This window comes from Hemiscyllium ocellatum, chromosome 24 (assembly GCF_020745735.1).
Source record: "Hemiscyllium ocellatum isolate sHemOce1 chromosome 24, sHemOce1.pat.X.cur, whole genome shotgun sequence".
NCBI classification, from domain to species: Eukaryota; Metazoa; Chordata; class Chondrichthyes; order Orectolobiformes; family Hemiscylliidae; genus Hemiscyllium; species Hemiscyllium ocellatum.
In genome coordinates, this window is record NC_083424.1 from 15,732,299 (window position 1) to 15,756,451 (window position 24,153).

The 24,153-nt window shown below is 42.6% G+C and overlaps 1 protein-coding gene across 1 annotated transcript in view; it reads left to right on the forward strand.

Moving 5' to 3' along the window:
• Positions 1-974: 974 nt before the first annotated feature.
• coro1cb (coronin, actin binding protein, 1Cb) overlaps positions 975-24,153 on the forward strand; it is a 145,920-nt gene continuing 122,741 nt past the window's right edge. The window contains exon 1 of the mRNA XM_060843508.1: positions 975-1,098. The gene's annotated coding sequence lies outside the window, so the exon portion shown is untranslated. The remainder of the gene's footprint in view (positions 1,099-24,153) is intronic.

Below are 24,153 nucleotides of genomic sequence, written 5' to 3' on the forward strand. Positions count from 1 at the left end.
ACAACCTGGCAACCAGCCTGTCAGCATTATCTATGCTTCATTTGTAGGTCTGGATAATGGCAGTACTCGAGGACACTTATGGAACCATCCCTTGGTAATACTGGGCTATTCCGCGGGAGGAAGATTTGGTGAAGGGGTGGGAAAAACAAAAAAATGGCAGTGGCATCACCTGGTCTCATCTATATATTTTGATTATTGAATGATGACCATCAGTCCGTCATCCCATCGTAAAATTAATTCGCTGCAGAAATGGAGTCGTCACTCTGGCTGAGATGGGCCTGCAGAAAACGTGGCTATTTTGATCAGGGCACAACTAGCGTAAGTGGCCAGGGCAGTAGGCTCATACTGCCCACCGGGAGCAGCAACAGTTATTCAATTTTGAGTGGTGGCTTGGCTGCTTGTTAGTTTGTATTTCACTATCACCACCTTGTAAGTTCCCCTCCAAGCCAAGCACCAATCTAACTGGAAACTGTTCACAAACACACTCAAGGCTGGAGAAACTCAGCAGCTCTGGTTGCATCCATGGAAGAGAGAAAATTAGTGATAGTCTGGTGTGCCTCTCTTTCAGAACACTAAAAGCTGGGTCAAAAGCCTCAGTGTTCTTCCCGGGTGGACTGTGGAAGTCCTTGCACCCTCATGGACTTGGGTTTATCACCCACCTTCTCAAGAGCAATTAGGGAACAGCTACTTCACTGTCAAATCTGATACAGTACTCAATGAAAGAACAATGACAACATTCACTGGGCACCTTTTATTTTATAAAGGACACTTTGTGTTTGATGGTAATGGGGATGGCAGGGTGTTGTTTAAGGAGGAGGGGGGGCGGCACCCTTCCGGACACACACACACACACAACTGGGAAGGATGCAGCACCTCCTTATTTGGACACCCGGAAGCTGATGAGAAGGAAGTCCGCGATTGGTTCCCCGGCGCTGTCAGTCGGAGGGAGGGCGGGACCCGGGCCGGCGCAGGCGCGCTCAGTCAAGGCGTTGCTTCCGGTGGCGGTGAGTGAGTGAGGGACAGGGAGCGCTCGAAGCCGGTTACAGAGTGAGCGACGGACTGGGGAGCTGAGAGAGAAAAATAAACTCAAGACTCGAGGTAAGTGAGGGCGACAACTGTGAGGAGAGAGTTAAAATGATACCCCCCTGTGACCTGGGTAGGGGTGGAGGTGGTGATAGTTATGGTTGTCTGGGTCTGTCGTTGGCGCCTGGTAGTTGGCATAGTTACTGAGGGGACCAGGAGAGCGATGCAGAGACAATGAATGAGTGGCATCCAGGGGCTGCTCAGCTGAGGCTCCCCTTCAGTGATCCATCTTGGGCATGTTGCAGCCTTCCTGCTGCTGTTTGCAGCGTGTGTTTGTTTTGGCGAGGATGGGTGGATGAATGATCGAGACGTTTTTGAGTGGTTGTGCACGTTGATAGGGAATAATGCGAGCAGTTTGGCGTCGCCGGTCGAGTTGCGTTCGGCATCAGGGCGTGCAGTGATTAAAACACGACTTTAAGACTTCCTCCTGTCGAAGATTGAGGCGGCGGCACTTTTACAAGATCTGCATCCACAGCTATCTAAGTTTGGTGTTAATATGCAGTTTGGATATTTCTTTTAACGAATTGTGACTTGATGTCGAGAAGCACAGGTTTTCTCTGGAAAACATAACTTTGTGCAAGTCATTTTTAACGAAATGTTTGTTTTTATTTTGATAAGTTATGGATATTCGGTGCTAATGCCCAAGTTCACTTTTTGTATGTTTTGTATCATTGATCTATGGCTTTGGGGAATGGCCAAACATAGTCATAGTTTGCTTGTGTTGTCAAGGAGTGATTGCTAATCTTTTATATGATAAAACCTGGTTAACCTATACTTAATGTATAGGTTTAATTGAAAGGAACAAATCTGAAGGATGGTGATGAGTAGCTGTTCTTCGCCCTAAGTTGAAACGTTGGAACAGTTTAAGTAACTGCAGTGGTGTGCTTCTTAATTTGCAATAATCTGATTGTAGTTGTCATCATTATGAAATTGGCAACCAATATGTTTGAGTTTCTAAGAGGGCAAATAACATAAATGATCTGTTGTGCTGTGTTTCAATTTCTGTGGTTTTCAAGCCTCTTTGTGCTAAATGCTGAGATCAACAGATCAGACCAATTTATCTCCAAAATACTGTAAAATAAATATAGCATTGTTTAGTGTTCAGGATGTATGATAGTTAGTCTGATTTTATTTCTCCATCAATTTTCCTGATAATTTGAGTAAGTGCTATTTTGGCTGGCTAAATTGCTAATATTATAAGAAATTCCAAGAGGGCTTATATGCATTGTTATATTCTTTAGAGTTCAAAGCACTTTACAGGAATTAAGGCTGTAATAAATAGAAGGTGATGGGATGGAGTGAGTTTTTCAGGAGCCCAGATAATACCGCAAACATCTTGAGATATGCCTTTGCAGAAATCATCTGAAGGAGGTGGGAGGTGATGGCATGGAGGTATTATCACTGGGCTCTTGCTGCAGAGACCCAGATAATGTTCTGGATACCTGGGTTTGAATCTTGCAATGGCAATGGTGGAATTTGAATTCAATAAAAATCTGGAGTTAGGAGTCTAATGATGACCATGAATCGACTTATCAGGAAAAATCCACCTGATTCACTAATACCCTTTAGGGAAGGAAACTGCCATCCTTACCTGGTCTGGCTAACATGTGATGCCAGACCCACAGCGATGCTGACTCTTAACTGCCCTCTGGGCAATAAATGCTAGCCTAGCGAGCAATTCCCACATCTCCTTGATGAATTTTTAAAAAGTGAGGTTGTGAGATCAAAGTGATTTGATTTTTTAAAAATTGCTCTATTTAAATACTATGAAATCCAACTGATGTGAATTTTTCTCATTAATAAAGGTATTTTCATTTAGGTAGGTTAGAGGGGTTTGAGAAAAAAAATGGTTTAGAATTACTAAACTTCAACAAAAGCTGAATTAATATTATATGGTCATTTAACATTGGTGCTTCAGTGGTCTTGTTTTAAACCTCTTCCTTGGACCTCTTGCATTGTCTACAGTGAAGGGTCCTGACTGTCCCATTTGATTTGCCAAATTTCTTCTGTATTTCAAACCTAATTCACCACTGTTGATTTGAAAATTCTTGCCTTCATTTTCAGTCCTTCATGTCCTTCCTTTCTGAACTTAAGAAATTCTGTCTAACCTTGCAACCCAACAGTACGGTTATGCTGTTTCAGTCTTGTCTACTTTGCCACTAATGAATCAAATGATTTAGAGCTCAGAACATTGTGCTGCTCGCTGCATCTGCATTCTCTCCTGAAACCTACTGCTTTACCTATCTGTGCCATATATTGCTTGTAAATCTGTTTGTACTTTCAGCTACCTGCTTTCTTTGTATATGTCCCACTTCCTTCTCTCTCTTGGAAAGCTCCTTGGGACATTTCATTTGAGTTGAAGGTGTCCATTTAACTGTTTATTTACCTGACAATCTTTTTCAGAAAAGAAACTCCACTTAACCAAAGCCTCAAATATGAAATACTCAGTTAAGTAACTTTAAGTTAGAAAATAGAAAAGAATATTTTTCATTGTTTCCCTTTCTAAATTGTATATTATTCAGCAATTGCCAAATGTCTGTGCTATTCTGAGCTGCTAAGAATGTCCAGTGTTTCCATTAGTCCCCCTTTCTTCACTAAGCAGCAGCTCAACTGAAAAGCCTAAAGAACTCTACAGTCACATTGACATGGACAAACTGCTGCATATTAGCATAAGAATTGTCTTTTTCTGTTGTCCTTTTAAAAGTGGCTTTAATTTACCAGTTAAATCACTGACTCATAGGACAGAATGAGCTTCGTTGTTAGACTGCAGAAATGACTAAGTATTTTAATTTAATAAAGCATTACAACTATCCTTATTCACTGTAGCGAAGGATAAATTATAACTGGTTCCTGAGTTTTGATTTGTGTTTCTTGCTGTAGTCTGTGCCATGTGATTTAAATTTTAGTTTTGAACTACATGGAATAGCAATTACATGGTTACTTTCTTTAAAGTCTGATTCTCAATATTCATTTTTTTAAAATTAAAGCATTCTAATATTTGCAGTCCTTGAATTTTTGAGGGGGTCGTGGCTTCGAAGTGGTGCTGCTCAATGTATAACCAGTTTGTTGTCTTTGATTATAGCTTTAACATGTGGTTTCCTAAGCTGTTAAGGAAGTTATGTCAGGAAAAAGTGAAGTTCAAAAGCATAACTAAAATTCCCACAGTTGCATATTTTTTGCTGTACAGTCAAAAACTGCTTACTTTCTGTAATAGGGTGAAATTCCATAACCTCAGAAAGCTGACGTAATTTTAGATATAACTTTGCTTTACTTGGTGTATTGAATCTCGAGTCAATTGGGGAAATGTGACTGAGGATGACAGACAGTCTATCTTTCTTGAAAGCTTGCATTTACATGGCAAATTTCCTTATTTCAGAATGACCTGAGAACTTTACAAGTGTTGAAATACTTTTACCATATAACATGTAATATGTGTGACATTGCCATTGTCCTAGCAGATCATACAGTTGCTCTCTCATTGAAGGGAGTTTGTATCTCGGTCACCACACCACAGGCAAGGGGTGAAGTTGGTGTGGGAGTTGAACTGTGCTTCTAGCATCACTCTGCGTTGCAAACCAACTGTCCATCCAGCTGAGCTGACTGGGTATCATTTATTGCCTATCCTTAATTGTTCTTGTGGTGATGGTGTTAAGCTGCTGTCTTGATCTATTGTTGTCCATTCTGGGCTTTGTAAGCCCAAAGTACTTTTCACTGAGCTAAGAGCAACTTCAGCGATGGAGTTTTGAGGGGCTTTGTCAAACAATAAATACACTTTTCACTGCAAATTAAAGTAGGAAACATCTCAGACCACTTCACAGGAGTAATATTGAACATAATCTGATCTAAATCATATAATGATGTTAGGACAGATGACCCAAAACATGGTTGGAGTAAATTTGAATGACTGTCTTAAAATAGGTGAGTGTTTTAGGGAGGGAATTCCAGAGCTTAGCCAGCTGAAGGCTCAACTGCCAGTGCTAACATGGGATTTGAGTCTGTCTGAAGGCACTGCTGACTTTGACCTAGAGGAATTCCGTTTCAAAAGGCATACAATTTTAGTAGAAACTGAAAACTGCAGCAAACTGATGATTAGGAGAAAGCTAAAGGGAAAATTTAAAATTAACAAAGTGCTGAAAATACTCTGGGCAGGTGGTATAAGGGAAAGGTGGATTTTAATATTTTCAATCAATTCCCAATTCATCAAACCTGGATGAGTTTGAGATTTAACAGTTTCTAAGTAGAACAGTATGTAGGAGGCTGAGGTCAGAATAGGATGGAGACAGGATTAAAATGGCGAGCAACTGGAAGCTCAGGTTCACGCTTGCTGATTGGAAGGACATCTTCAGAAAAGCAGTCATAGAGTTATAGAGATGTACAGCATGGAAACAAACCCTTCAGTCCAACTCATCTGTGCTGACCAGCTGGCCGAACCTAATCTAGTCCCATTTGGTCCATTTTCTCTCTCAACCCTTCCTATTCATATACTCATCCAGATGCCTTTAAATACTCAATTGTACCAGTCTTCACCACTTCCTCTGGCAGCTCATTCCATACATGCACCCTCTCTGCATGAAAAAGTTGACCCTTAGGGACCTTTTGTATCTTTCCCTTGTGACCCTAAACCTCTAGTTTTGGACTCTTCACCACTGCAGGGAAAATACCTTGTTTATTTATCCTATCCATGCCCCTCATGATTTCATAAACCTCTATAAGGTCACCCCTCAGCTTCCTACGCTTCAGGGAAAACCGCCTCAGCCTTTCCCTATAGCTGAAATCCTCCATCCCTGGCAACATCGTTGTAAATCTTTTCTGAACCCTTCCAAGTTTCATAGCATGTTTCTGATAAGAAGGAGACCAGGATTGCATGAAATATTCCAAATGTGGCCTAACAATGTCCTGTATTGCCACAATGTGACCTCCCAACTCCTATACGCCCAAGCAACTTTTTTTTGTTGTACTAGAGCATTAATACCATGAGTATCATGCCTCAGGCTGGCTAGAGAAGGGAATGTGCATTTTCTTTAACTGAAGTATTTTGTTTTCAGTGAACATTCAAAGCACTGCCAAAATGAGAGATTAAAAATTTTGGCACTGATCCCACCCACTTTTTTTTCCACAGAAGGCTTAAAATATGGACATTTGGCATAACTTGTATTTTGCCTTTGCACTTGAGTGATTTGCCTTGCCTTCAGCAAGTCTAGATTTGCTTTGGAGCCCAGTCTTTCGGAGATACTCAAAACAGGGACAAACCTATTGAAGTGACAAGATTAGGCCCTTGTTCTGAGTTTGAATGTTTACAGGCGCTTACTGCAACTGCAGTCACTAGTTGTGCTGCAGCTGATACAATGAAACTGGTGTCTGTAGCTACTACCTTGTTTCTCTAATTCAGTTTGTAGGTTGCTGAAGCATTTTGGGCGAGAATCATGCTTGAAGTGGTTTTGTTTGGGGTGGTGTGGGGGGGGGGGGCTGCTGGAGGTGGGATAACATGACTTGAAAGCATTTTCTTCAGTATTGCTGCTGGTGATTTAATTGCTTTCAGGGTAAGCCATTCAGTGATATAAACACGTGGTGCAACTGCTTCTTTGGGAGCTTTGTAGCGCATGGGCAGAGAATGCATTATCTAATACAAAATTGACATTCAGCCTCTCCCATTGCTCATAAATACTTCACTCTTCTCATTTGCTCTTCTCATTCTTATTGTTTTCTTTTTAATTTAAATTTTTTAAATTATATTTGGTGTAAAAGAAATATAAAAGTATAAGATTAGAGATACAAGTGGTTCACTGGACCCTGACAGCCCCCTCTGCCATTCCGTAAGATCTTATTGACCTATTTATGTTTTGAATTCCACATTACCATCTCCTCGAAACAACCTTCTATTTCCTTGGCTGTCAAAGATTTACCTACCTCAGTCTTAACTTTCCAATGCCCTGCATTCACTGCCTTCTGTGGCAGCACAGAGTTCCAAAGTGTTTCAGTTCTCAAATTCTCTTCATCTCAATCCTAAAAGTGTGATCCATAATTATAAAACAGTTGTAAGAGGAAATTGCATCCACCTTATCAAGATCATTCAGGATTTTATATGCTTCAAATAGGGCACCCCTTTCTCTTACCTCCAGTGGAAACAATTCCAGTTTGTCTAACCTTTTCTAATAAGTCAACCCATTCACTTCAGGTATAAATCTAATAACCCCCATGGAATGGCCTCCAGTACCTTAAATAAGAAGTCCAAATCTGAGCAGTTGCTTTAAAATGAGCAGGGATGGAAAGGATGAAAATTTTAAGTGGTGGTTGAAGTTGTTTCAAATGAAAGTAAAGACAGTGGTTTTCACAGGAGAAGTCTCGATGGTGGGAGGGTAGTAACTGATTTATCATGGAGGAGTGATGAACAGCAATCCTGAGTCCAAAGAGTGTTTGGTGGAAGTACCAGTGTAGAGTGATGGTCTTTTCTTTTAAAAAAATCTTAAAAAGAATCAATTGTTTAAAAACATTAGGCCAAGAAGATTAGCAGCAGCGCACGAGTCCTGTCTCCTGCCCCTGTGCAACCTGCCCCGTGCACCCAACACTGTCCAGGAAAAATTTGGCAATTGGGCCAGCTAGTACAACTTAGTAAAGGTGGACAAACCTGTTCAGTATACTGGAAATCATAGGCTTATCTCAGTGGTAGTGTTTTTGGCAGACCGTTTTAGGTTTAGGTTCAGGTTCAGGTTCAAGATTTGAGCTCTAAATGCAGGCTACGTTAAGTTGTTATTGGACAAGCATATGGAATAGTGTAGGTTAGATGGGCTTCAGATTGGTATGACAGGTCGGCGCAACATCGAGGGCCGAAGGGCCTGAACTGCGCAGTAATGTTATATGCTACTACTTGAGTAGATTACTTAAATGTGATACTTCACATTTAAACCAAGGCTCCATCTATCCTCTGGGGAGTCTTAAAGGTTCGACATTATTATTTGAAGTAATATAGGGTGTTGCATGGAAGCTGGGAGCAGGGAGCGGGGTGGGGGCAGGGGCGTGTTGCGTGGGAGCGGGGTGGGGGCAGGGGCGTGTCGCGTGGGAGCAGGGAGCGGGGTGGGGGCAGGGGCGTGTCGCGTGGGAGCAGGGAGCGGGGTGGGGGCAGGGGCGTGTCGCGTGGGAGCAGGGAGCGGGGTGGGGGCAGGGGCGTGTCGTATGGGGCATGGGCAGGGACTTGTTGCAGAGGCGCGGGTGCAGGGGCGTGTTGCAGGGGAACAGGGAGCGTGTGGGTGTGTTGGGCGGTGGCGTGTTGTGCAGGTGGGGGCGTGTTGAGCGGGATGGAGGTGTTGCAAGGGAGCAGGGGATGGGCGTGTTGCGGGGGGGTATTGGGGGCAGGGGCATGTTGCAAGGGAGTGGGGGGACGGTGCTGGGGGCAGGGGCGTGTCGCACGGGAGCAGGAGGCCAGTGCTGGGGGCTGGGGCTGCCGCACGGGAACGGGGTGGGGGGCGGTGTTGGGGGCAGGGGCGTGTCGCACGGGTACAGGGGGTCGGTGTTGGGGGCAGGGGCGTGCCACACGGGAGCGGGGGGGTAGTGTTGTGACAGGGGTGTGTTGGGTGGGGGCGGGGGCGTGTTGCAGGGGCGCGGGGAGAGGGGTGGGTGTGTTGGGCGGTGGCATGTTGCATGGGAGGGGTCGTGTTGCGAGGGTTGTTGGGGGCAGGGGCGTGTTGCACGGGAGCAGGAGGCGGTGTTGGGGGCAGGGGGGTGTTGCACGGGAGCGGGGATGGTGTTGGGGGCATTGGACGATGTTGGGGGCAGGGGGCAGTGTTGGGCAGTATTGGGTGTATGGGGCATGTTGCACAGGGCAGGGGGCGTGTTGCACAGGGGCGGGAGACGGGGCTCGTGCGCTGCTGCTCATCTCCTGAATGGGGAGCAGACTTTAAAAGCTTTGAGCCCCAGGGGAGAAGCATTTGATTGATTAACTGAATAGTTGATTATCTGAACGAAATAGTGCCTGCCCATCAAGTTCAAGGAATCGAGGTTCCCCTGTAGATGGAATAAATGCAGAATGGATGTTCCTGATGACCACAGACTCCAGAATAAGTAGTCACTTTAAAGATATGTAGTAAACCATTTTGGACTGAAATAAGTGTGATCAACTTAAAACGAAATCTCTAAAAGAGACATCTAGGTAATGTAGGTGCATAGACTTAACAGGGTGAGAAGTAGCACAATGAATGTTATGCGTTTGGATGTTTGTGTTATACATACACCCAATTTTATATGGACCTATTAGCTTGCTTCTGTCAGACTTTGATCAGCTACACACCCACTAACATTTTATGCTGGCTGTAGGTGTAACAGGCTGCTGGTTCAGATTGGTGTAACAATGTGAAGACTCATAGCCATGATATCCAAAAGCAATAAACAAAGATACCTGTCCAATAGATCAGGCCATACACAATGGGCAGGGAGTTCTTCTCACATCCTTATTTAGCCAGTAGCAGTAAACTCAGGTTCACTGGCTGCCTACCCTATTGTTTTTCATGGCACAACACTGGTATTGAGTGTCTCCCCCAGTTTGCCCTAGCTAGCTCTTCCAACTTTGTTTGCTATTTTCCTTATGATTTTTCCTGAAACAATGATACCCATCTGTTATTGCATGCCACAGTTATGGTAGTTTTAACTTTACCAGGGAGAGTGATTAGGGTGTGTTCAGTTTTTTTTCGCTTTATGGTGGAGGTTGATTGTGAGTCCTCATTTTATTTCAGTGCAACGAGCTGGTGTTTTTCCACAGTCCCCACCCTAGTGAAGTCGCAGTCATTAAGCTTGTGATTTAGTTGAGGTTAGTCGTTGCTCACTCGGAGTATTGGGTGAACTGGAATAGTGTGATGGCTAATTAAATTGAGAGAAATAAAATCTCATGTTCTTAAATATGCTCATGTGTTGATATCTTTCCTTGAATAGTGACCACCATCTATATCCTCTTTCATGTGATATTGAATTATAGTGGGCTTTTTAATCACACTGGTGAAGGGATCTCAGTTGTATCTGGTTCTGTTCTCTGCCTTTGTTTTCATTTTGGACATCGGCAAAATGATTTTTGTGAGAATTATAGAGGGTCATTGGATAGCAATTGACAATAGAAAACTTGACTTTTTTCATTACTCCACTGGTAATGATGAGGTGTTGGCACTGAGTCTGAACTGCTATCCAGCTGCATATCAAATCTGGGACATTTCCTCATGACTTTGGTGTTATGTTGTCTTGTTGAAGTTTTCATAATTGCAATTGAAGTGAATCATCCTGCTAGAAAAGTGGACTTTGTTGCAGTTGAGTCACCAGCACAGTCAGGAAGTAGTAAATAAATTATCCCTTAGTTTCTGACTGCATTCTGTACTGAATTTGGCTGTTGGAAAGTTCTTCAGACTTGGGCAAATTTGCATGCTTGTGCACTAACGTGGTCATTTGGTTTGATATAACACCTCCATTGCAGATTTTGGGCCCAGAAATAGGGACTACATGCGCCACAAGAGCCCTCCCAAAGCTATTGTTTGCTTTGTGTTGTGCGCTGATGCTCTAATTTAGAGGTTGTGTATCTTCCACACGTTGGGATCCCAGCTCACTAGCAAGTGGTTTTCAGCAGGGTATGCTGAGCTTCTGTTTTTCTCACTTTATCATTTTGCCCTCCCTGCCCCATGTGAATTATTGATGAACCTGAATATCTTTTATAATAAAAGACATCCAGTTCAATTCATTAGAAATTCCACTCCTTAACCTTCTCGTCCTGCAAAGTGCTTGTTTGACACTTGTCTATCATTACGTTATACCATTCAGTTTTCATCAAAAGTTGTAAACCCCATAACCTGTCAATTGCTAAGACGTTCCACACCTGTCACCATCTGCTGCTGACCCTGTTTCTTGACTTTGTCAGAATAGCTTTGGTATTTCCGTTAGTGTGGTGCAACAAGCTCTGACATTGTTCACCAAATATTGTCTTTATGGAGTTCAGGGAGTTGACACATTGATTTTGCATGCTAGTGGAAATTGACCACACACCTGAAGGATAGTGTGAAGACAAGCGATCAGTTGAATGCTAAGGATAAGCTGCTGTTTGCTTCTGAGATGACCTTATACATGTGGAGGAAATGGCATTACAGTAGATAGACTGACCAAGTGAACTTCAATGCTGATAAGTAGCAAATGCAGCGTGTGGGGAGGAGAAATGGGCAGTGCACATTCCATGAAATGTGTTGAATAGTTATGGATAGAGCTGGAAAACACCTAGACCTCATCTGCTTTCAACATGATCAGTTAATGCAGACTATAAATTAACAAATGCAGTAGATGGTTAAACTGCATTAGCAGGGCTGCACAATCAGTGTTGTGATATTCAAACTATCTAATGCACTGATTACCCTGCCCCTCATATATAGGGTTCAGTTTAAAGTCAGCGAAACTGAAGGCAGTGCAGAGGAAATCCATGAAGCTGACCCCGAGTGCTGGGCCTGTTATGATGGAAGACTTGAGATACTTCCATTTTTGAGCCAGGAAAAGAGAGAGATCACAGAAAAAAAGTATACACTATAAATTAGAGTAAGAAACGTCTGCACTATAGTCCAGGTCTCTCCATATTTAATTGTCCCACAGTTGACAGCTGTGGCATCGACTGCCATGGCCTGATGCTCCGGAATTCCTTCCCTAAACCTCTGCAACTTCTCCTCGTCCTTTTTCAGGATGATCCTTAAATCCTTGATCAAGCCTGTGCTAATATCACTTCGTGCCACGTTTTATTCTTTGTACTCCTGTGGGATGCTCACTTTTAACGGTGCTATATAACTGCAAGTTGTTTAATTGAAAAATGCCTGAATTAATATTTTTATTATAGAATAGGGTGATGTGGGTTCAAACTAATAAGAGAGAAATTTAGAATTGATCTTAAGGAATTGTTTGCCATCATCAATCTATCAAATTGTGAAGGTACAATCTTCAGCAGAACTGGGTGCTGCTTTGGTAAGATGCAGGAAATTTGATTGGTTCAGTTAAGACTGCCCAGTGGACCACCTTTACCTGCAAATGGGTTATAATTTTTGGGAGTGAGCTGTGTAGTTAAACCCTGTAGATCTGTGTCAGATTGTACTTAAAGATTGACTCAAATGTTTAGTAATGCTAGTAGCTTCTTGAAATATTTCACCCTTTGGTTCATTACTTAAAAAGCAAAGCAGTTTATTTCTATGTGCCCCATTCATTCTTCCCTAACTGCGACAGTGCTGCTAGTTCCCGGTGTGAGACTAATCATATGAGCTCCAACCTAAGGTCTTGAATGAGGATGCATTTACTGAGGTTTGGATTACAAAATAGACATGGAGTGTAGTGCTTCCCATCATCTGTCTCTTCAAAGACAACGCCCCGCTCTGCCCTAGTCAGAACAAAAAAAAGGAAAATGCTTTTTTCTGCAATTGAAAAGCTTATCTGTTGTTCGAAGCAATACAAATACATGGCTCCTGATACTGACGTATACTTTGTTTTTAGTACCTTCGGTTGCAAAGTATCAAGGCATCTTGTTTGTCGGCTTGGTCATACTTTTAACAAGCAAAATTGTGGTCTTGTGTGTACAGAAATAACATTATGCATATTTGAACCAAATCTTCCTGCACCCATTGTTAGTAATTGCTGAATGTCAGACAGATTTTATTCTGCGTCTGCTTTTCAATTCTGTGCTTCAGCTGTCGTCTTAATTGGCGAGGCCACAGGCATTGTATATTCTTCTGGACAGCCCCTCTCAAGGGACAGGTGTGATGGGCTCTGTCATTTTCTGTGCTATTCGTTTGGATTGGGGATAACCGCTGCAGTTTTGAAATGGTTGCTGTGGCTGAGATCCACGCATGCCAGTGAGTGGTTGAAATTTTTCTTCCTTGCATATGTTTTGGGTGGGGATAGAAAAGCAACAAGAACTAGATGCCAGCAATAATTGTTAAAGTAATCATTGAGCCTCTTGCTGTTCCACCAAGCTCTATTCTTTTGAACACGAGATATCTATTGCAGCTCTTTATCTTTCCTTGTTACTTTGAGGAGCTTTATTTAGGTCATGGTGCGTGGCTAGATAAGCTGATTGGATGCCAAGGCTGTTGATTTTGTAATGGTTTTGGAGCAAAACTTTCTGACTGAACCAGCAAGGGATTGCTGAAGTCAGCTGCTCCTTGAGGGGAAATGGATGAAACTACTGGAATATTACCAACTAACTTCAGTCAGCAAAGGTCAGGAAGAGGGAGGAACAGGAATGAGGCTGATGTTTTGAACATTGTTAGGTCTTGTTGCTTCTATATCCTTAATCTGTGGTGATGTGCCATCTTCATGTTCACATGGCTTTGAACAATTTTTTTGTGAAACATGACATTTCAGCCTGCAAAGTTTGACTGTTTTAGTTTGTGTTTAAACATCTAAGTTGCGTTAACTGTTCTGCTGAGCAATTTTAATGAGATGCAATATTTCGGTGCGATTCTTAGAGTTCCAGGCTAAATTTTCCTTGGCCTTGATACAGCCTTTTATCATGTTGCTTTTAGCATATTTGTTTCCCCCACTGGATCTAGGCATTAAAGGCTCCATGGGTGCTTGCAAAAAACTAAATGGGGCGGCATGGTGGCTCAGTGGTTCGCATTGCTGCCTCACAGCTCCAGGGACCAGGTTCAATTCCCACCTCTGGCGACTGTCTGTGTGGAGTTTGCACATTCTCTGTGTCTGCATGGGTTTCCTCTGGGTGCTCCGGTTTCCTCCCATAATCCAAAGATTTCCAGGTCAGGTGAATTGCTAAATTGCCCATAGTGGTAGGTGCATTAGTCAGGGATAAATATAGGGTGGGTAACTCTTCCGAGGGTCGGTGTGGACTTGTTGAGCCAAAGGGCCTGTTTCCATACTGTAGGGAATCTAATCTAATCTAAATTTACAATTTAAGTGTATGTAACAAAAACAAATGCTGGAAAAGTTCAGCAGGTCTGGCAGTGTTTGTGGAGAGAAATCAGTTGACCCAAAATGTTAATTCTGATTTCTGTCCACCAATACTGCCAGACAGGCTGAGCTTTTTCCCAATTTCTAATTTGTTTCTAATATACAGCATTGGCAGTTTTTTTGCTTTTTATTAAATATGTACATTTTGCTGTCCCATCATTCAGGATTTGTTATGCTACAGGCGCTCCTTCTTCACACTGGGTATGAGTTTTTGCTTATTTCTTCTCAGTAGATAAGTGTGATGCTGGAAAGCACAGCCGGACAGGCAGTATTCGAGTAGCAGGAGAGTCGATGTTTCGAGTATGAACTCTTCATTCTTGAATGCTGCCTGACTGACTCTGCTTTTCCAACACCACATTTTTTGACTTTGATCTCCAGCATTTGCGGTCCTCACTTTCTCCTCAATAGATAGGCTGACGCGTTGCTGGTAGAATCATGCAGATCTACAGAACAGAAGCAAATCTCATCGGTCCAACTCGTCCATACCAACCAGATATTCCAACCTAATTGAGTCCCATTTGCCAGCACCTGGCCCGTATCCCTTTAAACTCTTCCTATTCATATACCCATCCGGATGCCTTTTAAATGTTGCAATTTTACCAACCTCCACCACTTCCTCTGGCAGTGCATTCCATACACGTACCACCCTCTGCATTGAAAACGTTGCCACTTAGGCCTCTTTTATATCTTTCCCCTCTCACCCTAAACCTATGCCCTCTTGTTCTGGACACCCCCCATCCAGGGAAAAGTCTTTGTCTATTTATCCTATCCCATGCCTGTCATGATTTCATAAACCTATATAAGGTTACCCCTCTGACGCTCCAGGGAAAACAGTCCCAGCCAATCAGCCTTTCCCTGTAGCTCAAATCCTTGGACCTTGACAACATCCTTAAATCTTTTCTGAACCCTTTCAAGTTTCACAACATCCTTCCAATAGGAAGGAGACTAGAATTACACGCAATATTCCAACTGTGGCCTAACCAATGTCCAATACAGCCACAACATGACCTCCCAACTCCTATATTCAATAAGTCGAAAGTGAGGACTGCAGATGCTGGAGATTAGAGTCAAGAGTGTGCTGCTGGAAAAGCACAGCAGGTCAGGCAGCATCTGAGGAGCAGGAAAATCAACGTTTCGGGCAAAAGCTCTTCATCAGGAATGAGGCTTCATTCCTGTGGCCTCATTCCTGATGAAGGACTCATGCCCAAAACATCGATTCTCCTGCTTCTCAGATGCTGCCTGACCTGCTCTGCTTTTCCAGCAGCACACTCTCTCCTATACTCCATACTCTGACCAATAAAGGAAAGCATACCAACGCTGCTTTCACTATCGTATCTACCTGCGACTCTACTTTCAAGGAGCTATGAACCTGCACTCAAAGATCTCTTTGTTGAGCAACACTCCCTAGGACCTTACCATTAAGTGTATAAGTCCTGCTAAGATTTACTTTCCCAAAATGTACACCTCGCATTTATCTAAATTAAATTCCATCTGCTACTCCTCAGTCCATTAGCCCATCTGATCAAGATCCCTTTGTAATCTGAGGTAACTTGCTTCTCTGTCCACTCCACCTCCAATTTTGGTGTCATCTTGCTAACTATACCTCCTCTGTTCGCATCCAAATTCATTACATAAATAACGAAAAGTTGTGGACCCAGCACCAATCCATGTGGTACCCCACTGGTCACAGGCCTCCAGTCTGAAAAGCAAACCTCCACCACCACCCTAGGTCTTCTACCTTCAAGCCAGTTCTATATCCAAATGGCTGGTTCTCGTTGTATTCCATGAGGTTTAACCTTGCTAACTAGTCATCTGTGGAGAACCTTGTTGAATACCTTACTGAAATCCATATAGCTCACGTCTACCACTCTGCCTTCATCAATCCTCTTTGTTACTTCTTCAAAGCAACTCAATCAAGTTTGTGAGACATGATTTTCCATGCACAAAGCCATTGACCTTGTTGGGATTTCAGCAAGGTGTACCTGTGAGTATTAAGATACTCACCTTATTTTTGAAATGAAGAGCATGTTGATGCTGGACTAGTGGTTTAATCATTTTGGGGCCATTTGTTTGACGATTATTAAAATCAGTAAACATTTGAAATATGTTGTGGTTTTTTTTCTTTCAAAAACCCCCTTTCCTCCACCATGCACATACATGTGTTTATATTTGCATGAATATGAAATGAACTTGAGTCCTGACGCTGATAGTTTGAGCGGCAGCAAACATGCTACTATTCTGTGATACCAGACGATTTTCCTAATTCTCAAAAAAACACTCTACAAATCAGTAGTGTAACAGCACAAGCGTTCTGTATGTTGCTTATCATCTATTTGGATGGCAGACATTCGTGCTTGTGAAGTAATATCTCTACAGCAGAATTTGCTTAACGGTCTGTGAGCTTTGACAGAAATTGTTCTAACCTCATTTGCTCCAGTGGAGTTTTGGGCAAACATGCTTGTTTTCTTCACATTGGTCTTTATATAAGTAACTCATCAGAGTGAATAAACACTTTCATATTCTATTCCATTGGTTTCTTGAATTCAAAGGTTTGGAAACAGAGCATTTCTCTGATCTGACCTTCCAAAATTACAGGTCTTTCCCCCGAGGATGCAAACTGGGTGTCTTCATAAATCAAAATCATGGCAGTTTTTTTTAAAGGTTTATTATTGCTGTAAGGGTAAAAAATGAGGTCTGCAGATGCTGGAGATCACAGTTGAAAATGTGTTGCTGGTTAAAGCACAGCAGGTTAGGCAGCATCCAAGGAATAGGAAATTTGACGTTTCGGGCATAAGCCCTTCATCAGGAATGAGGAGAGTGTGCCAGGCAGGCTAAGATAAAAGGTAGGGAGGAGGGACTTGGGGGAGGGGCGATGGAGATGTGATAGGTGGAAGGAGGTCAAGGTGAGGGTGATAGGCCGGTGTGGGGTGGGGGCGGAGAGGTCAGGAAGAAGATTGCAGGTTAGGAGGGCGGTGCTGAGTTGAGGGAACCGACTGAGACAAGGTGAGGGGAGGGGAAATGAGGAAACTGGAGAAATCTGAGTTCATCCCTTGTGGTTGGAGGGTTCCCAGGCGGAAGATGAGGCGCTCCTCCTCCAGCCGTCGTGTTGTTATGTTCTGCCGGTGGAGGAGTCCAAGGACCTGCATGTCTTCGGTGGAGTGGGAGGGAGAGTTAAAGTGTTGAGCCACGGGGTGGTTGGGTTGGTTGGTCCGGGTGTCCCTGAGGTGTTCTCTGAAGCGTTCCGCAAGTAAGCGGCCCGTCTCCCCAATGTAGAGGAGGCCACATCGGGTGCAGCGGATGCAATAGATGATGTGTGTGGAGGTGCAGGTGAACTTGTGGCGGATATGGAAGGATCCCTTGGGGCCTTGGAGGGAAGTGAGGGAGGAGGTGTGGGCGCAAGTTTTACATTTCCTGCGCTTGCAGGGGAAGGTGCAGGGGGTGGAGGTTGGGTTGGTGGGGGGTGTGGACCTGACGAGGGAGTCACGAAGGGAGTGGTCTTTGCAGAACGCTGATAGGGGAGGGGAGGGAAATACATCCCTGGTGGTGGGGTCCGTTTGGAGGTGGCAGAAATGACGGTGGATGATACGTTGTATACGGAGGTTGGTGGGGTGGTAGGTGAGAACCAGTGGGGTTCTGTCTTGGTGGCGGTTGGAGGAGTGGGGCTCAAGGGGGGAGGAGCGGGAAGTGGAGGAGATGCTGTGCCAACCCTCCTCCAACTTCTCCATGGAGAATTTGGTATTTGTATGCTTTTGGGGCTAGAGGCTACGTGTTGGGTTGGAGGAGGGATGGCTCAAGTTTCTTACAGGCTTTAGTGGCACAGTGATAGTGTTGCTTCTTTGCTAGATGCCTTCCCCAACACCAGAATTTTTTAGATTAGGGAACCACCTAATGCAGACTTGGGTGACAACAAGTCCTGAATATACAGATTTTAAAATATCTCGTTTAGGGCAATTGTGGTGCAGGGCGAGTGTCCTTATTCCTGAACCAGCAGCACCACTATAATACTGAAAATAACAAATGCTGGAGATCATAGCGGATCACAACATCCACTGAGAGACAGCAAGCTAACATTTCAAGTCTAGATAATTCTTCATCAGACTTGACGTGAAGAGACATCAAGATTCAACTTTAGCTTGTGCTCTCTCCATGCATACTATCTGATCCACTGTGATCTTCAACATTTGTTTTCAGTACAAATTCTGCAGTAATTTCCTCCCACAATATTAGTATCCTGCTGTCAAGAACCTATGCCGTGTAGTTGTATACAATTTTCTTTCATGTATCCTATGCCTTGTTGGTCAGATAATAGCATTATCATTTTTTAAAAGATGTTGGATCCCTTCTACAAAGAAAGATCTTAAAATCCCATTCTAACGTAACTTGAAGAATCCTAATTTTAAGTATTAAGTTATCAGGTGTTGCATCTGAAAATCAAATCAGTGTTTTAGGGGATGGGAGGAGGTCTGAGTTGAGAGTATAATGCTGGAAAAACACAGCAGGTCAGGCAGCATCCGAGGAGCAGGAGAATCAACGTTTCGGGCATAAGCCCTTTATTAGGAATCACAATCCTGATGAAGGGCTTATGCCCGAAATGTTGATTCTTCTGCTTCTTGGATGCTGCCTGACCTGCTGTGCTTTTCCAGCACCACACCTCTGGCTCTAATCTCCAGCATCTGCAGTCCTCACTTTCTCCCCGTTTGGTGGAGTTGCAAACGCTACATTTATATTAAGATTGTGTTGCTCTCCCTGCTTCTAAATTGCACCTCATTTCTTCAGAATAATACTCACTGTTCACCTTTCCTTTCTCAAAAGTGACAATTTATTGCCCTCTAGCTTGCAGCTGGGTGTCTTTGTGCACTGTTTTCCAAGCCATGATTTATTTTGGCTTGGGTATCCAAGCGAAATCCTGTAGTTTTAACCAACATTCCATGATTTAGGTGAATATTTACAGCAGCTACCTTAGAAATGTAGTTTGATTAATCCAGTGGAGGATTGCTGGTGAAAATGATTTCGGCCCCTCTCCCTCCCCATTTTTTCTAATCCGTCCTCCTATCTCTGATTAAAAGCAACAACTTTCTGCTGAGGTGGCTTCACTCTGATACTTTGCTGCTGATCTTTGGTAGCAGATGCTGGCGGATGTATTCAACTGAATCTGAGGGGTTTCACTAAGGAATTGTTGCAGGTGAGCTCAGACCTTCTCTTACCTGATGCCTCCATCTGTGCACTTCTAGACTGCACTGAGATTTTTCACCCTGCTGTTACGGATCTGATTCACCATATGTAGGAAAGTGCGAGATTTCCCTCCTGGAGAGCAGCCTCTCCTGTTAGGACATAATTAAGACATCATACTGGTATGAAACTGTATTCTATTACCCTTTTCTTTCATTAGAAGGAAAAGCATTCTAAGGTACAGTGCTGCCATTTTCTGCCCTTTTCTTCCCCAGGGGATGCCATGAAATGGCTGTTTTGCCATTGCATGTATTAAGGAAGGACTTGGATTCCACTTGTAACGTAAAATAATCGTTAATCATGATTGAAAAGTGACAATGGCGTGTTCTTTTTGTCAGCACTGCGGATCTACCAATACAAGTGGTTTGGATCAAAACATCTCAAGCGGAACTTGAGTTTCAAATTACTTGTTTGTAAGCATAGACCTTATGCAGATTATGAATTGGAATTGTATAATAGCTTTGCAAATCAGTTTTATGCCTGTGTAAGTAAGTAGTTCAAATGCACTCACTTTCATGATTGCATGTGTTGTCTTGAAATTATATGCTGTTAAAATCTGTTCAAACCTTCCTACTGTTTTTGTGGTGAGTGTCAGTGACGTGAATTATTGCAAAACCTATCCAACAACTGAGTTGAATTAACAAATGTAGACATTCAGTCTTTCATTGTCTTTTTAATTTCTGTTCTTTTTAGTGTCTGAGCCATTGGCTGCTTAACAGCATCAAAATGGGTTGTTGTGTATATTGCATTGTCATTATGTCAATATACTTTTGAAATGTGCTCATGCTATTGTCTGTATATCATAGTATAAATGAGAGAGTGAGAAATCTTTAAAAAGAAAGAAAATGTATGCATTAATATTTGTAGTCTTCAAAATCCAATAATTTCAGCTGTAGGACATTGGAGCAATATTTCTGATAATTTCTAGGCCGAAACATTTTCAACTGCTTCAACAACCTCTCCTCTATTCTAAGGTCCCATTCACTGATGATTGAATGATGTTTTGTTTGTGTCATAATTGATTATATAGCTGTCTATGTCTGCATGCCTGAACAAAAATCTGGGCTTGAGCTGTTAAAAGGCAAATAGTGTTCACAAACCTGCCAAAGGCTACCTTTTTCTTGAAGTTGCCGTTACTATCGCTGAATCCCTTGTCATTAATATCCTGTGAATTGCCATTCACCAGATAATATTTTCTGTCAGAACTAGGTTGGAATTATGTCACAAGTAATACCCCTAACTTCCATACACCGTCCACAATCCATGTATTAGGAATATGATAAAATGCTGTTGACTTTCTTGGATTAATGAGGATCCATCTAGAATATTAACCATTAATTCTCTCCACTACTGGCATACTATTGAAGTATGTTTCATCTAGAAGTTCCAGCCATTGCCAATGCATTCATTCATAACCTCTTCCGATCCTGAAATTTCTGCACCCTGGTAGAACAAAGGCATCAGACACATGGAAGCACTAACATCTGCAGGTTCCTTTTAAGTTACACATCATCCTGCCTTGGAAATCCATCATCATTCCTTAATCATTGACAATCTTGGAAATCCGGACCTAACAGCTATAAAGTTGTACTTGCACCCTGTGGTTGCAGTCTTCCACGAAGGCAGTTCTCCATCCCTGCGGCCAATTAAAGATTGGTATTAAATACCGATTGTATCAGTTGTGGTGGCAACATATGAATTTTTAGAAAACTTGTCATTGTATTTCCTGTCTGGAGACTGTGCTGGCATTATGTTAATGTCACTGGGTTAGCAATCTGGAACCTGAGGCTAATGTTCTAGACATGAGTTTGAATCCCACTGTGGTGCCATTTGAATTCAATTAACATCTGGAATTAAATCAAAGCTAGTCCAGTGGCAGCCATGTAAATTGTCATTCAAATGTCACTAGGTTCGCAAGTGTCCTTTTAGGGTAGGCAATTCACCCTGAACAATGAAGGATAAGCACTAAATGCTAGCCGAAACAACAATGCCCATTTTATGAGGGTATATAGAGTTTTGAACGCTTTAAATGCGTAATGTCAGGTGAAAGTGTCAAAGACAAAAAACAGGCATAATCCGAGCTGTTGAGACAAGGGGGTAGAATAGCAAAATGGTTTGCCAATTGAAAGACTGGCTGCATAGGTAGAAGATGAGGAATCTTGAATTGGGAAAAGGAGAGTGTTTTAAAGAGAAATGGCTGGGAGAGATTTTTTAAGGAGGTGGAGAAATTGAAGTTAAGCTAGATTTATTCATGAGCAGTCACTCTATATCCAATGATGCAGTTTCCAATGAGTCATTTGTTTCATGGCCAAGCATGTGATACAGTGACATATGGAGAAAGTTCTGATACATTAGCATTTCACCTGTTGTTACTTCCAACATTTTTTGGTAGTTTGTGACTTATTCTGGGCAAAGCACTGGCAGTATTTCTGTTTGATTGGTATGCTTTTTGTTTGCTTTGGATTTCACTCAATGTTTTAGTGATCTTTAGTGGAATAGTAATTGGATTTTGTAAAGTTTTAGCTTTGTTTTGCGATCTGATCTTTCATTGAGTCTATACTTCAGAGCAAGTGGAAAGATTTGAAAAATAATTAATTTGTGGCTGATTGGTATGGGCATTAAAGATGGTCAGCTCTTTATTCTGTCTGCTTCCTGTATATTCTCTTTCTCCACATCTGGTACAGAATCTTAATGCAACCTTTTATCTTTAGATAAGCTCCTGCGATTCCTACAGCATTTCGAGAAAAGCATTAAGTATTCGACTTGTGTGAAGCAGATGTAGGAGATATAGCAGCTTTCAAAGCTGCAAATTCTGCCTGTTGATTCAGTTCTTTGGGTGGGAGGGGGTTCTCCATCATCTCACTGAGAAAATTGTTTATTAATTGTTGCTCTGAACTTCCTAGCCACTGCTTCCATTCCTCTGTGGCCACTTGAGGCTGACCTAGACCATATGAAATCTCTGCCGTTATCAATCCCAAGGAGGGCTCTGAACCTGTATGGTTTACTCACCTCTGCCACGGAAACACCTCACTGCTTTTGTCCCTGTCCTCCCTCCCTTTTTTGCTTGAATCCTCATTTTGGCCCCCAATCCCACCCCACTGTCAAATCGAATTCCAACTTATCTACTTCTCTGCATGGAATCCTGTTCATCTGTCACAGAATTACAGTGACTCCCTATGCTCAATGCATCACTTCTGTAAATCGTTGTTTCCAACCTAACAGCAATGTCAGAGTACTTTACCACAGACTGCACTGGCTCATCTTGTCAAAAGCAGTTGGGAATGCAGAATAGATGCAGGCCTTGTTGGAATGTCCATGTCCCTTATATGAATAAAAATAGACTGAATTGAAAGGGTTTACTCCTTAATGTTTGTACTGGCCTTGTCATTGGTAATGGTGCAACAAAATCTGTTTTAATGACCCACTGAGTTGGGTCGTATTCTTAAATACCAGCACTTCACTGAACTTCAGATCTCTCATTTGCAAAACAATGCTGGACATCTTTTCAGCCTGCTTTTACAGAAGATAAGTTATTTTCTCTTCCCAATTTTCACCTTTTCTTTAAGCTCAACTGCAAATTGCTTTGTGAGTAGCATAATGTTAACTCCATTAAGTACTTGGTCTTTGGTTCATCCTCAGCCATGAGCTTCAGATTGGAATTGCAGCCAACTTGATCTGGTCCCCAGCTGATGTCCACATTCTTTCACCTTGTAATTGAAGTGGTTGAGGAAGCTGATCACGACTGAGGAATTCTGTGGATAAGTCAACGTTACCAAATTTAACTCAGAATAGGAATTGAACCTGAGGCACCTTGATTTCGACATAAGTGGGAGTTGTTTTTGCAGGTTTGAATGTGCTTTAATACAGGTAGCATTCCTGTTACAAATGTGAATGCTAAATGTTTGGTACGTTCACAATATGAAAATGTATCTGAAAACAAACAGCTGTGAATTTACAATGGATGTTTCCATGCTGGTCTTCTATCTACAATTGTTTCCCAAAGTGGCAGTTGAGACAAGTTTTTTAACTCCTTCACAGGATGTGGGGATCGTTGGCTGGGCCAGCAGTTTTATTACTCAGGAGGCAGTTAAGGGTCAACCACATGGCTGATGTTAGGAGTCACGGGTCAGACTGGTTAAGGATGGCCGTTTCCTTCCCTAAAGGACATAAGTAAACCAGATGGGTCTTTCCCTGACAATTGACGATGGTTTTATGGTAACCATGAGACTCTTCATTACTTTTTTAGTATGAAGTTCAAATTCGTGTACCATGGCTGGATTTGAACTCCCCGAAAGTGATCTGAACTTTCGGTATTACAAGCTGTGAGGCATCAATGGCTGATATGGAGCATTGACCAAGTTATAACAGCTGGACACGCATTCTCTGTTCTCAGAGAGGTTGTGCCAACTTTCACACCTTGAAATGGGGTTGCAGAGGAGAAATGTTTGAGGCCCCACCCACCATGCACCATCCCCAAGGTGATTTAGGCAATTGAATAGAAGCTCATGCCTTAACCTTTCTCCTTGCTTGCTTCCCTGTTCAGAACTGCCACTGAACAAAATGGCATGGATTGGGTCTAACAGAAGTTGGCAAATTCTGCTTCTGGAGCAACATAGTTTGAACAAATTATGTCAAGGAAGTGACTATTCCAGGTTATTTGGTGGTTTCTTTTATCTTGGTATCTCTAATTCCTTTTGAGGTTGTGGAGGAAGTCATCTTTTTAATATATTTTGCTAAATTTGTGAAGTAAACCTGGTTCATGACTGTGTAAATTTTTCCTCTGTCCATTCCATGTCCAAAATGGTTTATGTCACATCTCCAGGTGTTGAGCATACTGGGTGCTTTCAAGTGAACAGCAGTCTATTAGTTTGTAATAGTCTGAAG